The sequence below is a fragment of the Ranitomeya imitator genome, chromosome 1 (assembly GCF_032444005.1).
Source record: "Ranitomeya imitator isolate aRanImi1 chromosome 1, aRanImi1.pri, whole genome shotgun sequence".
NCBI lineage: Eukaryota > Metazoa > Chordata > Amphibia > Anura > Dendrobatidae > Ranitomeya > Ranitomeya imitator.
In genome coordinates this window covers 212,159,102-212,176,560 of record NC_091282.1, presented here as the reverse complement: position 1 = coordinate 212,176,560, position 17,459 = coordinate 212,159,102, and positions in this window count along the sequence as shown.

Genomic DNA, 17,459 nt, shown 5'->3' with positions numbered 1-17,459 from the left:
ACGTCTAGGATCAACGTAGGCACGTTCCCCGGCTATTGTTATTTGTGTGTTCAGGTTTAGGGTCGCGGTCAGCTCAGGTTCCATCACCCTAGAGCTCGTTGGTGCTTGTCCTTTTGTGATTCCCTGCCATTGGAATCATGACAGTTATGTTTGTGTGTAGCCCATTCACTATCCCCATCTATTCCCCAACCCCTGAAGATGGCTGGACCATCATTGTAAATACATCATTGTAAATACACACCTGTACTTTGCATCTCCCCCACCTCATTGTAGATTGTAAGCTCTCACGAGCAGGGTCGTCTTATTTTGCTTTAATTATTGTATTGTTAACGTTGTTACTTATGACTTTTGTGTTTGAAACTGTTAAACTGTAAAGCGCTGCGGAATATGTTGGCGCTATATAAATAAAGATTATTATTATTATTATGTGGTGTTTTGTATTTTCTGTGGTGGATATTTTCTAGTGTTTTAATACTGACCGCATAGTACTCTGTTCTATTCTTTCTTTTTAGCTAGTATGGCCTCCTATGCTAAATCCTGATTTCATTTCTGCGTATGTTATTTCCCTCTCCTCTCACAGTCAATATTTGTGGGGGGCTGTCTTTCCTTTGGGGATTTTCTCTGAGGCAAGATAGGTTTCCTGTTTCTGTCTTTAGGGGTAGTTAGCTCATAGGCTGTGTCGAGGGGTCTAGGGAGTGTTAGGTACCCCCCACGGCTACTTCTAGTTGCGCTGCTAAGTTCAGGGTTTGCGGTCAGTACAGGTTCCACTTTCTCCAGAGTACGTCTCATGCTGCTTGAAGGCCACCAGATCATAACACAAGCTGTCCTTTAAAGGGACAATCCTGTTTGACTCATCCACTCTAACAGTCGAGCTTTGTGTGGACTCAGGAGCAGAGGAAAATTTAATGTCCTCTTCTTTTGCTCTGCGCCACGCTGTACCACTTGTTATGCTCGCCAAACCTGTAACTGTTAGAGTTGTGAATGGGTCGACACTTCCACAGCAAATCACACACCAGACTGTTCCATTCTCGTTGTTCATGTCCCCTTACCACCAGGAGATTATTTCCTTTCTTGTCATTCTCGAGGGAATGGATGAGATTTTATTGGGAATACCCTGGCTCCATTTCCACTCCCCACATATTGAGTGGTCCTCAGGGAGAATATTGGGTTGGAGTGAGTCTTGTATGGCAGGTGTGTGAGTGAGTGTGTACAGGTTTCTACTACCGAGATATCCGCAGACCTTTCTTCTCTTCCCAAGTGCTACTGGGGTTATGCAGACGCATTCTCTAAAAAGGCTGCAGAGACTCTACCGCCTCATCGCCCCTACGACTGCCCTATTGATCTCTTGCCTGGAGCGGAACCTCCTCGGGGAAGGGTATATTCCCTTTCTCTCCCTGAGACGGAGGCTATGTCTCAATACATTCAGGAGAATTTGGCAAGAGAGTTCATTAGGAAGTCAGTGTCTGCTGCAGGGGCGGGAATCTTCTTCATACAGAAGAAGAACGGGGAATTACGTCCTTGCATTGATTACAGTGGTCTTAATGCCATCACCATTAAAAATAAGTACCCGTTGCCCTTGATTTCTGAGCTCTTTGACAGGCTAAGGGGAGCAAAGGTATTCACCAAACTAGATCTGCGGGGTGCCTACAACCTGATTCGCATCCGTGACGGGGACAAATGGAAAACAGCTTTTAATACCAGGGATGGGCACTATGAGTATCTGGTGATGCCCTTCGGGCTCTGTAATGCCCCAGCCGTTTTTCAGGACTTTGTCAACGATATCTTCCAGGATATGCTTTCCACCTCGGTCGTAGTCTATCTGGATGATATTCTCATCTTCTCTCCAGATATTGACTCCCACCGAAGAGATGTTGGCAGAGTCTTCGAACTCTTACGGGCGAATTCCCTTTATGCAAAGTTGGAGAAGTGTGTGTTTGAGCAGAGTCTTTACCTTTCCTGGGCTATATCATCTCCGCCCAGGGATTGGCTATGGATCCTGCCAAACTACAGGCTGTGATGCATTGGCAAGAACCCCATTTTCTTAAAGCGATGCAGCACTTTATGGGGTTCATAAATTACTATCGCCAGTTCATTCCCCACTTCTCAACTTTGGTAGCTCCCTTGGAATCCCTCACCAAGTAGGGAGCGAATCCCAAATTGTGGTCGGAAGAGGTCTCCAAGGCCTTCACATCTATAAAGTCTAATTTTGCTAGCGCTCCCATCTTACATCGTCCCGATGTTGATAAGCCATTCCTAATGGTGGTGGATGCCTCATCCGTTGGTGCTGGAGCAGACCTCTATCAAAAGGATGCTCAGGGTCGGAAGCATCGATGCTTCTTCTTCTCAAACGCCTTCACACGAGTGGAGAGAAATTACTCCATCGGGGATAGGGAGTTGCTAGCAATGAAGTTGGCCTTTTTGGAGTGGAGACATCTTTTGGAAGGTGCTCGGTTTCCCTTCCAAGTCTTCACGGACCACAAAAATTTGGTCTATTTGCGTACAGCCCAGTGGCTGAATTCTCGTCAGGCCAGATGGTCCTTGTTCTTCTCCCAGTTCCACTTCACTCTCCCTTATCTCGCCGGGGAGAAGAACATTCGTACTGAAGATCTCTCTCACTCCCTTGTGTCAACTTAGGAGGAGGAAGAGGAGCCTCGGCTTATTGTCCCTTCAGAGAGTCTGAGAACCGTAGCCCCGGTTTCGCTAGAGTCTGTGCCTCCGGGTAAGACTTTTGTTCCCATCAATTTGTGACCGGAGGTTCTCTCTTGGGCTCATTCATCCAGAATGGGTGGACACTTTGGGGCAAAGAGGACATCTGAGTTACTGGCGAGAATGTACTGGTGGCCACATATGGTTCGTGACGTCAGAGACTATGTTCGGGCATGCGTCTCCTGTGCCAAAAATAAGTCTCTCCGACAATGGTCAGCTGGATTGTTATATCCTCTGCCGGTGGTAGACAGGCCCTGGGAGATGGTTGGGATGGACTTTGTGGTGGGTTTGCCCAAGTCACGTGGTTGTACCGTCATTTCGGTGATCACCGACCATTTTTCTAAAATGGTGCATTTGGTGCCGCTTCCTCAGCTACCTCCTGCACGGGCCTTGGCAGCATTGTTTATTAAACATATCTTCCACCTTCACGGTATGCCGGACAATATTGTCAGTGATCGGGGTCCCCAGTTTGCGTCTCGGTTCTGGAGAGAGCTTTGTCATCTGCCCAGTATTGAGTTAAATCTCTCTTCTGCCTATCATCCCGAGATGAATGGGTTGGTAGAGAGAGCCAACCAGACCTTGGTCACATATCTGCGACATTTTGTCTCTGCTAGGCAAGATGACTGGGCATCTTTGCTATTGTGGGTGGAGTTTGCTCTGAACAACACTGTAGCCAACTCCACTGGACAGACTCCATTCCTCCTTAACTATGGTCAGCATCCGCGGGTACCTGTGCCCCTGCCCATGTCTTCCGCCGATTCCAGGGTGGCAGACTGGGCTGTGGAGGCACGGGACATTTGGTATCGCACTCAGGATGCCATTCGGGCTTCCAAGGAGAGAATGAGGTCCTCCGCGCCAGTAGTGCACTTCCTAACTCACGTCCGGGTACTTAGTGGTGTCTGCCAGCACGGCACAGTTCGCACTTCGGTGCTCTTACTAAACCTAACACACCCAGTTGTGGTGTGGTGCGCAAGTAGTCTGTACGGACTTCAACCCTGAGTCTTGGGATTGAGTTTGCTGACTCCTTGCTTGCACTCATTAGTGTGGTATTGCGGACCTGTGGCTTTACAGGGTTCGCTTCCACCGCCATATATTGCTGCCATTTACTAGCAGCAGGTTTTTCACCTGCACGGTGGACTCCAGACTGCGAACGCATCAATATTATTTCATCTTATACTTGGTGCGTTCCGCCAGTCCTAACACTGGTGGAGCATGGTTACAGGGAGTGTACTGTGGTCTGGCGATGAGATGACTCCCATCCCAGACTGGTGCCGCAGGTTCTGCAGGGCTTGTGGTGTGGGGGCTCCACAGACATTTTCTGAAACCCGGAGCTCCCGCACATCCATTGCTGTGAAGCGGTGCCTCCGGTAAATCCCTTCCCAGGTAGTGCGTGGGCTCCGTCGACATTTTGTGAATGCCTGGAGCCCCCGCACATTCACTGCTACAATGCTGAGCTATCATGCTAACAGTTCTTCTAAGAGCTAATCGTTTGCAGCACATACAATATGAATTTAGCCTAGGGAGGAAGACAGAGTTTCCGGAGCAGGAAGAGTGACAGAATCCAGTCTGTAGACATGGATTAGGCCTGTGCAGTCCACTGGCAAATATATAGCTGCAGTTTTTTGGTGGGGGCTGAAAAACTTGAATTTGTTTTGATCCATCAAGTATTACGTGCTTTGAAGTCCTTCTTTGTGTTATATAACACACCCAAAAATTGCTGAAACATTTTCCTGGGCTACATTTCTAAGCCATACACTATTCCGTAGAGTAAATTTGTGTGATTTCTAAAACTGATAAAAAGCTTTTTAAACTTTTGTAGGCTTCCATTTCTCAGACATACTTTGATACATGATCTGTGAACATTTATGTGATCTGTAAAGCTGCCAAAAAGCTTTAAAACATTTTTAAGCTTCCATTTGTCAGACATACAGGTGTTACATAGTCTGTTAAAAATTCTGCGATCTTTAAAACTGAGAAAAATAATTGAAACATTTTTCTGGATTTTATTTAATTGTCATCCATACACTTTTGTATTCTTTCTTTTACATTACGGTGGATTAAACTCACAAAAAACACTTTGATTGCTGAAGGTGACACATTTTTTTTTATTATCAATAAACTTGGTTTCAAGAGACCTAGCGAATGCAAAATGCATATGGCATGCATTGAGAGATGAGGATGTGGAGGTGCTGATGATAGTGGATGCAGATGCCGAGGACGTGAGGTCAAGCTGTTTCTTGCCTTTGCGTTTGCTTGTGAGCAACAAAGAAACAGAGAAAGACAGAGAAGAACACAGCTTTGGCGTTTTTGGAGACACCCCATTATCGAAGTCCGGGAGAGCTGTGGAGCCTACTACACCCTATACAGCGAGCTCAATGCCAACCCGGAGAAATTTGTGGACTATACTAGGATGTCTCAAGAGACCTTCCGTTTTTTTTGGCTGTGTCCAAGGAGCCATCAGGAGACCAGACACCAAGCTCCGTAGAGCGATTCCTGCTGAGGAACGCCTCCTAGTCACATTAAGGTATTTTATATTTTAAAACAAGTGCCTGTCATAATTATTATTGTTCTGCCATGTATTATTTGTTTTTTTCTTTATGTGTTTAGCAAAACTCCATCATAAATATAATTGTTCGTAATTTTTTTATTTCTTTTTTTGGCAGATTCCTGGCTACTGGAGAGAGCAAATCATCGCTCCATTTTCAGTACCGGCTTGGAATTTCCACCTTGTCTGGAATAGTTGCGGACACCTGCTGTGCTTTGTGGAATGTTCTCTGGGAAGAATTTATCCCCCTACCCAGTACGGAAATGTGGCAGGAAATTTCTGAAAAATTCTGGAAAGTCTGTAATTTCCCCAACTGTTTGGGAGCAGTGGATGGAAAACACATTCGGATTACCAAACCCCCCAGAACTGGATCTGAGTACTTCAACTACAAAAAATATTTTTCTGTAGTGCTCATGGCGATTGCCGATGCTAAATGTCACTTTCTTGCCGTGGACATTGGAGCTTTTGGCAGTGGCAATGACTCCTAGACTTTTAAAAACGCAGACATGGGCCAATGCTTGTATGGAAAACATTTTAATTTCCCCCTGCCACAACTTCTTCCCAACACTGAAGGCCCGCCAATGCCATTTGTTATGGTTGGGGATGAGGCCTTTCAGATGTGTGATAACCTACTGAAACCATACTCCAGTAGGGACTTGAACCACACCCAAAAATTTTTTAACTACAGACTGAGCAGGGCACAAAGAACTGTTGAGTGTACCTTTGGGATTCTTGTCTCAAAATGGCGCATTCTTGGAACAGCCATTAATCTAAAAATAGAGACAGTCGATGAGGTTGTCAAAGCCTGTATGGTTCTACATAACTACATAATGGCCAAAGAGCAACCCAACATTGAAATTGATGAACCAATTTCAAACCCCTTGCCAGATTACCATCATCACCCTCTGCGGTCAACAGTGGTTTCTGATATCGGACGTGTGGCATGGCAAGATGGAATGGTTTAATAAAATGTTCTGTTGTGTTTGTGTATGTATCTGTAATGTTAAAATGTTTCTGTAATGTTTTGTGTAACTAAAAAACCTGTTTTGAAACCTGTACCGAGTGCCCTCTGTCTTTAATCAACTCAAATCTACTTATGACGTCAGTGCTAAGCTAGGCGACTTCTGATTTGATCCAGCGTTTCTTAAGTCTGCAGTATCTATTGGATGCAGAATGAAGATGGAGGTAATACAAGGCATATCTATACTCACGAGGCCAGGTGTCAGAAATAGTTAAATCAGGATGCCGAGTTTTGTGCATCACGAATTCACTATTTCTGACACGTGGCCAGGTAAGTATAGATATACCTTGTATTACCTCCATCATCTCTTCATTCTCCATCCAATACATTACACAGACTGAAGAGATGCTGGAGAAAATGAAAGTCATATTTGTTTTTAACAACTCATAGCTCCATGACAGACACAAGAAACAAAGCTGCAGTGCAGTGTTCAAGTTGTGTTAGTCCTGGAGATATGAGGTGGTAAAAACACAAAGTGTGTATGGCGCAGTGTGTTTAGTCGGCTCACGGCGGCGGATCACAAAGAACCAAACAGTATTAGGGGCAATAAATGACTCATTTATTAAAAAAATACATTAACTATGGCAACTTGGGGAAATGTGACGGAACTGGGGTGTGCTGAGCTGAGACGTTTGACTGGGTAAAGATGATAAAGGGGTTCCAGAGGAAGGGGCGATGAAAGTAGTGGGGTCAAGGAGGTCAGGGATGGTAGTGGAGGCATGGGATGGGACAGACATGTGGCACCCCTAGGGGTATTTGCCACAAAAATAGTTACTGACACTAAATACAAATACTAAAATATTTCAGTGCGAAAAGCGCGTCGGATGTGGTGGACGCCTGGAGACTCCCTCTGTCACCTTTGGTAATTATCATGCTAATGCTGTGTTTATATATGAATGTGTTTAGTTAGCCCCTTCTGTTTGGCCTGATGAATGAGTATCACTCTTCTATAGGTATACTATGGTCACAAATATGTTGACCTAGTATGTGTAGGGGTGCATTATATTTGTAAGATAGGATTTCCTACGTTATATATTATGCCTAATTAATAAATATGCATTATCGTGGTTAGTCACAAGTGATTTCTGTGACTCTATATATATATACAGGTTGTCTCCAGGTGTATCCACTTTTTTCTTTCCTGTCTGTTTTGTGGTCCTCACCTTTGAGTTATATTGTTGTTATATATTTTTTTGTGATTTGTTAATAAAAATATCCTTTTATTGTATTTGCTCTGGTGTGGAGCCTTCTTATATTGGTGTTTATATATTCTTTAAATGGTTTCCATTAGGATATATGCTTAAGTGTCTTCTTCAAATACTAAAATAGCAAGACTGCACTACCACCTCCGACCAGAAGGGGGAGCTCCAGAGACTCCCCTTGATCCATTCTGGTCTGAGAAAAGAACTGGCAGTTGGGCTAAGGAGCTGAAAGTGAGAGGTCATACAGCTGAATTTCTAACAGCCCTGTGACTGTTTCCAGGCCTAAATCACCGGCCTGAGGAGAAGAGGGACAGAGAAAAAGGACATTGTGAGAACCAGGTAGCATTAATCACTACCCAGAACAGGCGCAAAGACGGATACCGGATCCGTGGCTGTATTCATTATATATAATACAGCAACCGGAAAAACGTGAGGTGATATCAGCTTCACTAGGGCCGGACGCAGCAACAGACACAGAGTTCAGCGGTACTCCCGGAGGGGGTAAGCCGATAAAAGGACTCGGGTTGCCCGTCGAACCAGGACCCGGAGGGGACAGATTGGGCCGGCAGCCAGTTCACATACAGCAGCAGGGCAATACAGAAACTGCGTACAATAAGAGGCGAAGACCCCGGCAGGGTCAAAGTAACTCAGAGTTCCCATACAGACTCCGGTGACAGGACTGGTTGTAAATCCCTTTATGTTAAAGTAAACTGGTTAAACGTTTCAGTGCCTCAGTCTTTCATTTGGACAATAGCCATCTATCCAGCATCGGGATCGTCACCGCTGGGAGAACCTGCTGCTGATCAAGTAAGTGCCTGTCCCCTCACGATACCCCTTACACTGTGCATTGCCTGAGGCCACAGCACCGGGTCAAGCCACCCGTGACATCCCGCTTAAGAAACAGACCCCATTGGTCCGGTGCTGGGTATCCCGGTCTCTTGGGCGTCACAATTGGCGTCACGAACAGGATTCAGCCAGCCCGTATACCGGGTATTGTGTGCCATGATTGGAGCCCAAAACTGCGAAGACTTGGATGAAAAATCTTGAAAATTGACTTTATTAAAGAAAATTCCATTTCCCATTAAAAACTATTGAAAGTGACTTTTCCCCATTGGTTATAATGGAGTAAAGATGGCCGCCATCCCCTGAGGTAATCACCTCATAACCGTTAGGCACGAGACTGTTAATTGAGCTACGCCATTACCTGAGCCCCAGTCTGACTGGAAAACTTCAGAATCCGCCATTACAGAGCGCGCGGCGGGCGGGAGCAGCAGGGGGCGTGTCATTGTGGGCGGCACCAAGCTGAGCGCTCTGACGTCAGAGCAAGGGGAAAACCAATCCTGCTGCACAGCGGAACGAATCTACACTATCCCGACAGAAGCGGAGGACCGGAAGGGTCCGGATTAACTAAGGGGGCACAGTATGTCGCAGCACGGAGACGCCGCAGCACCCGGCGACGCTAATGCAGCTGAAAGACAGAGTGTCGATAGAGAGTCCGGCAGTGCAGCGGTGCAAGGAATGGCGCCCATCATGCCGGTGCTGATGCCATATACCCCGGGTGGCCCGTGGCTTCCAATGTATGAAGGTGAGCCTAATACCCTTGACGATTTCAGAGAAAAGATGCTGGCCCATTTTGACATGTTCCCCGTGGGTGAAGTTCAGCGTGTTAGTCTCCTGATGATGCAGTTAAGTGGCCATGCTAAGCGAGAAGTCACAGCATGGGCAGCTGATCTAAAAGGCACTGTTGAACGCATATTTGCTGGATTTAAATCTACATTTGAAACCACTGCCAGCAGCAAAGCTAAAGTACGATTCTTTAATTGCAAACAAAAAGCTAATGAGGGCGTGAGAGACTTTGCCTTAAACCTGCAGGAAGCCCTTAAATCACTTACACTGGCTGAACCCATTTTTAACACCGGAGCGGATAAACTGCTAAGAGATCAATTTATTGAGGGACTCTACACCCCTTCTCACCGGGGGCATGTGAGTATGCTTGTTTTTAAGAACCCTGAATTGACATTTGCCCAATTAAAAGAGAGCGCTATACGTCTCCAGCTGGCAGAGGCACCTCGGGATCAGGATCCTGCACAACCCATGGCAGAGGCACCTCAACAACAGGGAGTGCCAGTGACATCAGCTATGTCCGGGGCCATTGCTAAGCCCCTGGGGCCCAGTACTAATGAGGCTCTTCAACAAAAGCTTGACTCTTTAACTGATGTTGTTGCTTCAATGGCTAAAACCATGCAGGAGATGAGAGGACCCAAGATGGAGTTGGCAAACCGTAGAGAGGATGTTCCATGGATGAGACCCCGGAGATACCCGACATGGAGTGGACGACCCCGCGACCGCTACCAACCAGATGGACAGCCCATTTGCCGCCGTTGCCAGCAGCCAGGCCACTTTGCACGAGATTGTGATTTAAACGGGAATCCCCAGGGAATGCGGGCCGCTTCGCAGGAATGAACTTTCAAGGCCCAACACCCTGGCACGACAGGTACATCGGAGGACGACCCATTATCCCTATCGTGCTGGACGGAATTCCCCTCAACGCTTTGCTGGACACAGGTTCCCAGATTTCATCTATACCGTATATCCTTTATAAGAGGTACTGGGCTGATGCAGATATTGATAAAGGGCCCTCTGATGTTGAACTAGATATATGGGCCAGTAATGGTAAGTTGGTACCGAAACTAGGATTCAGGGAGATGACCATAAAGATTGGTAAAGTAGAATTGAAGAAACAGGGTATAATTGTTGTTGATGTTGACCGGCGGAACTGTGAACCAACTGTATTGATAGGAATGAATGTGTTAGAGAACTGCTTTTCCGAAGTTATTTCTGTCTTACAGCAAATTGCTGAAACTGCCCAATCCTGCCAGCAGAGAGTTCTCCGGAGGGAAATAAAAGTATTGATGTTAAGGCAACAGGTAGAAGTTGCAGGTGGAGAAATCGGCAGTGTGAGGGTAAGTGATCCAACGTCTATTGTAATCCCACCAAAAACAGAAATGCTGGTATGGTGTAGAGCAGCCATTGGTACTAAGGGACGAGATTATCAAGCCTTAATAGAACCAGTGTACACCGACAGCAGGCCCACTATACTCACAGCACGAGGGGTAGTCGAGGTACACCGGGGACGAGTGCCGGTACGACTTTTGAACTGTGGAGAGGAAGAGGTCACTTTGCCAAGGTATGCTACAGTGGCAAAGCTATATACTGTTGACAACAATGCCATCACAACCATTGAGCCCTTAGAACCAACCTGTCAGGTGGAAGTCAACGGCTCAGATGGAAAATTGGAGGATTGGTGCCAACAGCTACACGTGGGCATAAATTCAACACCTACCCATCAAAAACAAGGGGTGTATAGGCTAGTGATGGAATATGAACAAGTCTTCAGTAAACACCCATTGGACTTCGGACGGATAGAAGGGGTAGAACACACAATCCCCACCGGTGACCATCCCCCAATAAAAGAAAGATATAGACCCATACCGCCCGCTCACTATCAATGTGCAAAAGATATGCTGAGGGAGATGAAACAGGCTGGGGTAATAAGAGACAGCTGTAGCCCCTGGGCGGCCCCTCTAGTGATTCTCAAAAAAAAAGACGGAACCATGAGAATGTGCTTAGACTACCGGCAGATTAATAACATCACCCATAAAGACGCCTACCCCTTGCCTAGGATAGAAGAGTCCTTGACTGCTTTGAAATCTGCTAATTATTTTTCCACCTTAGACTTAACAAGCGGGTATTGGCAAGTCCCTGTGGCTGAGAGAGATATGTTGTGAATTCTGTGGCAGAGTTCACTCCTGTGGTCACAAGTGGTACTTCGGCTGATTCTCTCTGGGAGCTTCCGTTTGTGGAGGAAAGTGGTACTGCAGCTTCTGAGTTTCCTCCCTCAGGTGATCTGGTGAGGTCGTTAGCTGCTTCTCTACTTAACTCCACCTGATGCTTTGATCCATGCTTCCTGTCAATGTTCCAGTGTTGGACTTGTGTTTCTCTGGATCATTCCTGTGGCCTGCTGCTCTGCATAGCTAAGTGCTTCTTTGCTATTTGTTGCTATTTTTTCTGTCCAGCTTGTCTATTTGTTTTGCTGGAAGCACTGGGACGCAAAGGGTGTACCTCCATGCCGTTAGTTCGGTACGGAGGGTCTTTTTGCCCCCTTTGCGTGGTTTTCTTTAGGGTTTTGTGTAGACCGCAAAGTTGTCTTTCCTATCCTCGTTCTGTCTAGAATATCGGGCCTCACTTTGCTGAATCTATTTCATCCCTACGTTTGTCTTTTCATCTTACTCACAGTCATTATATGTGGGGGGCTGCCTTTTCCTTTGGGGTATTTCTCTGAGGCAAGGTAGGCTTATTTTTCTATCTTCAGGCTAGTTAGTTTCTCAGGCTGTGCCGAGTTGCATAGGGAGCGTTAGGCGCAATCCACAGCTGCCTCTAGTTGTGTTTGGAGAGGATCAGGAATTGCGGTCTGCAGAGTTCCCACGTCTCAGAGCTCGTTCTATTATTTTGGGTTATTGTCAGATCACTGTATGTGCTCTGATCGCTATGTACATTGTGTTACTGAATTGCCTATCATAACAGTACAGGAAGCCAAAAGTACTAATGATTCTCAATAGAGGGAAAAAAGAAGTTCTGAGACCATTTTTTTTCCTTTGCACTGTGATTTGTCTTTTTTTTCCCCTAGACATTTGGGTGGTTCAGGACACAGGTGTTACAATGGACATTAAAGGTCTGTCTTCATGTGTAGATCAGCTCACGGCAAGAGTTCAAGATATTCAAAATTTTGTGGTTCAGAATTCTTTGTTAGAACCGAGAATTCCTATTCCAGATTTGTTTTTTTGGAGATAGAACTAAATTTCTGAGTTTCAAGAATAATTGTAAACTGTTTCTGGCTTTGAAACCTCGCTCCTCTGGTGACCCAGCGCAACAGGTTAGGATCGTCATTTCTTTTTTGCGTGGCGACCCTCAGGACTGGGCATTTTCTCTTGCGTCAGGAGATCCTGCATTGAGTGGTATCGATGCGTTTTTCCTGGCGCTTGGATTGCTGTACGATGAGCCTAATTCAGTAGATCAGGCAGAAAAAAATTTGCTGGCTCTTTGTCAGGCTCAGGATGAGATAGAGCTATATTGACAGAAATTTAGAAAATGGTCCATGCTCACTCAATGGAATGAATCTGCGCTTGCAGCCATTTTCAGAAAGAGTCTCTCTGAAGCCATTAAGGATGTCATGGTGGGATTTCCTATGCCCGCTGGTTTGAATGAGTCTATGTCTTTGGCCATTCAGATCGGTCGACGCTTGCGTGAGCGTAAATCTGTGTACCATTTGGCGGTATTACCTGAGATTAAACCTGAGCCTATGCAGTGCGATAGGACTATGACCAGAGTTGAACGGCAAGAACACAGACGTCTGAATGGGCTGTGTTTCTACTGTGGTGATTCCACTCATGCTATCTCTGATTGTCCTAAGCGCACTAAGCGGTTCGCTAGGTCTGCCGCCATTGGTACTGTACAGTCAAAATTTCTTCTGTCCGTTACCTTGATATGCTCCTTGTCGTTGTATTCTGTCATGGCGTTTGTGGATTCAGGCACTGCCCTGAATTTGATGGACTTGGATTATGCTAAACGTTGTGGGTTTTTATTGGAGCCCTTGCAGTGTCCTATTCCATTGAGAGGAATTGATGCTACACCTTTGGCCAAGAATAAGCCTCAATACTGGACCCAGCTGACCATGTGCATGGCTCCTGCACATCAGGAGGTTATTCGCTTTCTGGTGTTGCATAATCTGCATGATGTGGTCGTGTTGGGGTTGCCATGGCTACAAGCCCATAATCCAGTATTGGATTGGAATTCCATGTTGGTGTCCAGCTGGGGTTGTCAGGGGGTAAATGGTGATGTTCCATTTCTGTCAATTTCGTCATCCACCCCTTCTGAGGTTCCAGAGTTCTTGTCTGATTACCGGGATGTATTTGATGAGCCCAAGTCCGATGCCCTGCCTCCGCATAGGGATTGTGATTGTGCTATCAATTTGATTCCTGGTAGTAAATTCCCAAAAGGTCGACTGTTTAATTTATCCGTGCCTGAGCACACCGCTATGCGCAGTTATGTGAAGGAATCCCTGGAGAAGGGGCATATTCGCCCGTCATCGTCGCCATTAGGAGCAGGGTTCTTTTTTGTAGCCAAGAAAGATGGTTCGCTGAGACCGTGTATAGATTACCGCCTTCTTAATAAGATCACTGTTAAATTTTAGTACCCCTTGCCATTGTTATCTGATTTGTTTGCTCGGATTAAGGGGGCTAGTTGGTTCACTAAGATAGATCTTCGTGGTGCGTATAACCTGGTGAGAATCAGGCAAGGCGATGAATGGAAAACTGCATTTAAAACGCCCGAGGGTCATTTTGAGTATCTAGTGATGCCGTTCGGACTTGCCAATGCTCCAACAGTGTTTCAATCCTTTATGCATGACATCTTCCGTGAGTACCTGGATAAATTCCTGATTGTGTACTTGGATGACATTTTGATCTTCTCGGATGATTGGGAGTCTCATGTGAAGCAGGTCAGAACGGTTTTTCAGGTCCTGCGTGCTAATTCTTTGTTTGTGCAGGGATCAAAGTGTCTCTTTGGTGTGCAGAAGGTTTCATTTTTGGGGTTCATCTTTTCCCCTTCCACTATCGAGATGGATCCGGTTAAGGTCCAAGCCATCCATGATTGGACTCAGCCGACATCTCTGAAAAGTCTGCCAAAGTTCCTGGGCTTTGCTAATTTTTATCGTCGCTTCATCTGCAATTTTTCTAGTGTTGCCAAACCATTGACCGATTTGACCAAGAAGGGTGCTGATTTGGTCAATTGGTCTTCTGCTGCTGTGGAAGCTTTTCAAGAGTTGAAGCGTCATTTTTCTTCTGCCCCTGTGTTGTGTCAACCAGATGTTTCTCTTCCGTTCCAGGTCGAGGTTGATGCTTCTGAGATTGGAGCAGGGGCTGTTTTGTCACAGAGAGGTTCTGGTTGCTCAGTGATGAAACCATGCGCTTTCTTTTCCAGGAAGTTTTCGCCTGCTGAGCGAAATTATGATGTGGGCAACCGAGAGTTGCTGGCCATGAAGTGGGCATTCGAGGAGTGGCGTCATTGGCTTGAAGGAGCTAAGCATCGCGTGGTGGTATTGACTGATCATAAGAACTTGACTTATCTCGAGTCTGCCAAGCGCTTGAATCCTAGACAAGCTCGTTGGTCGTTGTTTTTTGCCCGTTTTGACTTTGTGATTTCGTACCTTCCGGGCTCTAAAAATGTGAAGGCGGATGCTCTGTCTAGGAGTTTTGTGCCCGACTCTCCGGGTTTATCTGAGCCGGCGGGTATCCTCAAGGAAGGATTAATTGTGTCTGCCATCTCCCCTGATTTGCGGCGGGTGCTGCAAAAATTTCAGGCTAATAAACCTGATCGTTGCCCAGCGGAGAAACTGTTTGTCCCTGATAGGTGGACGAATAGAGTTATCTCTGAACTTCATTGTTCGGTGTTGGCTGGTCATCCTGGAATCTTTGGTACCAGAGAGTTAGTGGCTAGATCCTTTTGGTGGCCCTCTCTGTCGCGGGATGTGCGTACTTTTGTGCAGTCCTGTGGGATTTGTGCTCGGGCTAAGCCCTGCTGTTCTCGTGCCAGTGGGTTGCTTTTGCCCTTGCCGGTCCCGAAGAGGCCTTGGACACATATCTCTATGGATTTTATTTCTGACCTTCCCGTTTCTCAAAAGATGTCAGTCATTTGGGTGGTCTGTGATCGCTTTTCTAAGATGGTCCATCTGGTACCCTTGTCTAAATTGCCTTCCTCCTCTGATTTGGAGCCTTTGTTCTTCCAGCATGTGGTTCGTTTGCATGGCATTCCAGAGAATATTGTTTCTGACAGAGGTTCCCAGTTTGTTTCGAGGTTTTGGCGAGCCTTTTGTGGTAGGATGGGCATTGACTTGTCTTTTTCCTCGGCTTTCCATCCTCAGACTAATGGCCAGACCGAACGAACCAATCAGACCTTGGAAACATATCTGAGATGCTTTGTTTCTGCTGATCAGGATGACTGGGTGTCCTTTTTGCCTTTGGCTGAGTTCGCCCTTAATAATCGGGCCAGCTCGGCTACCTTGGTTTCGCCGTTTTTCTGCAATTCTGGGTTCCATCCTCGTTTCTCTTCAGGACAGGTTGAGTCTTCGGACTGTCCTGGTGTGGATACTGTGGTGGACAGGTTGCAGCAGATTTGGACTCAGGTAGTGGACAATTTGACCTTGTCCCAGGAGAAGGCTCAACTTTTCGCTAATCGCAGACGCCGTGTGGGTCCCCGACTTCGTGTTGGGGATCTGGTTTGGTTATCTTCTCGTCATATTCCTATGAAGGTTTCCTCTCCTAAGTTTAAACCTCGTTTTATTGGTCCGTATAGGATTTCTGAGGTTCTTAATCCTGTGTCTTTTCGTCTGACCCTTCCAGATTCTTTTTCCATACATAACGTATTCCATAGGTCATTGTTGCGGAGATACGTGGCACCTATGGTCCCATCTGTTGAGCCTCCTGCCCCGGTTTTGGTGGAGTGGGAATTGGAGTATATTGTGGAGAAGATTTTGGATTCTCGTGTTTCAAGACGGAAACTCCAGTATCTGGTTAAATGGAAGGGTTATGCTCAGGAAGATAATTCCTGGGTTTTTGCCTCTGATGTCCATGCTCCCGATCTTGTTCGTGCCTTTCATGTGGCTCATCCTGGTCGGCCTGGGGGCTCTGGTGAGGGTTCGGTGACCCCTCCTCAAGGGGGGGGTACTGTTGTGAATTCTGTGGCAGAGTTCACTCCTGTGGTCACAAGTGGTACTTCGGCTGATTCTCTCTGGGAGCTTCCGTTTGTGGAGGAAAGTGGTACTGCAGCTTCTGAGTTTCCTCCCTCAGGTGATCTGGTGAGGTCGTTAGCTGCTTCTCTACTTAACTCCACCTGATGCTTTGATCCATGCTTCCTGTCAATGTTCCAGTGTTGGACTTGTGTTTCTCTGGATCATTCCTGTGGCCTGCTGCTCTGCATAGCTAAGTGCTTCTTTGCTATTTGTTGCTATTTTTTCTGTCCAGCTTGTCTATTTGTTTTGCTGGAAGCTCTGGGACGCAAAGGGTGTACCTCCGTGCCGTTAGTTCGGTACGGAGGGTCTTTTTGCCCCCTTTGCGTGGTTTTCTTTAGGGTTTTGTGTAGACCGCAAAGTTATCTTTCCTATCCTCGTTCTGTCTAGAATATCGGGCCTCTCTTTGCTGAATCTATTTCATCCCTACGTTTGTCTTTTCATCTTACTCACAGTCATTATATGTGGGGGGCTGCCTTTTCCTTTGGGGTATTTCTCTGAGGCAAGGTAGGCTTATTTTTCTATCTTCAGGCTAGTTGATTTCTCAGGCTGTGCTGAGTTGCATAGGGAGCGTTAGGCGCAATCCACAGCTGCCTCTAGTTGTGTTTGGAGAGGATCAGGAATTGCGGTCTGCAGAGTTCCCACGTCTCAGAGCTCGTTCTATTATTTTGGGTTATTGTCAGATCACTGTATGTGCTCTGATCGCTATGTACATTGTGTTACTGAATTGCCTATCATAACAGAGATAAGGAAAAGACGGCTGATGGAATGCTGCCTCGGACACAAGAACTTCGAGACCGTCCTCCTGTACCTAGATGATGTGATCGTCTACTCAAAAACTTACGAACAACACTTAAAAGACCTGGCAGAAGTGTTCGAAGCCTTATCCAGGTATGGCATGAAAATCAAGCCATCCAAATGTCACCTTCTCAAGCCAAAGGTACAGTACCTGGGACACATTGTGAGTTCGGAGGGAGTAGCACCGGATCCCGAGAAAATAACCGCCATAAGGGATTGGCCGAGACCTACCAGCGCAAAAGAAGTGAGGCAATTCCTGGGATTGGTGGGTTACTATCGCAGATTTATAAAAGGATTTACCAAGTTGGCAGCACCCTTGCAAGACGCCTTGGTAGGGCAGACGAA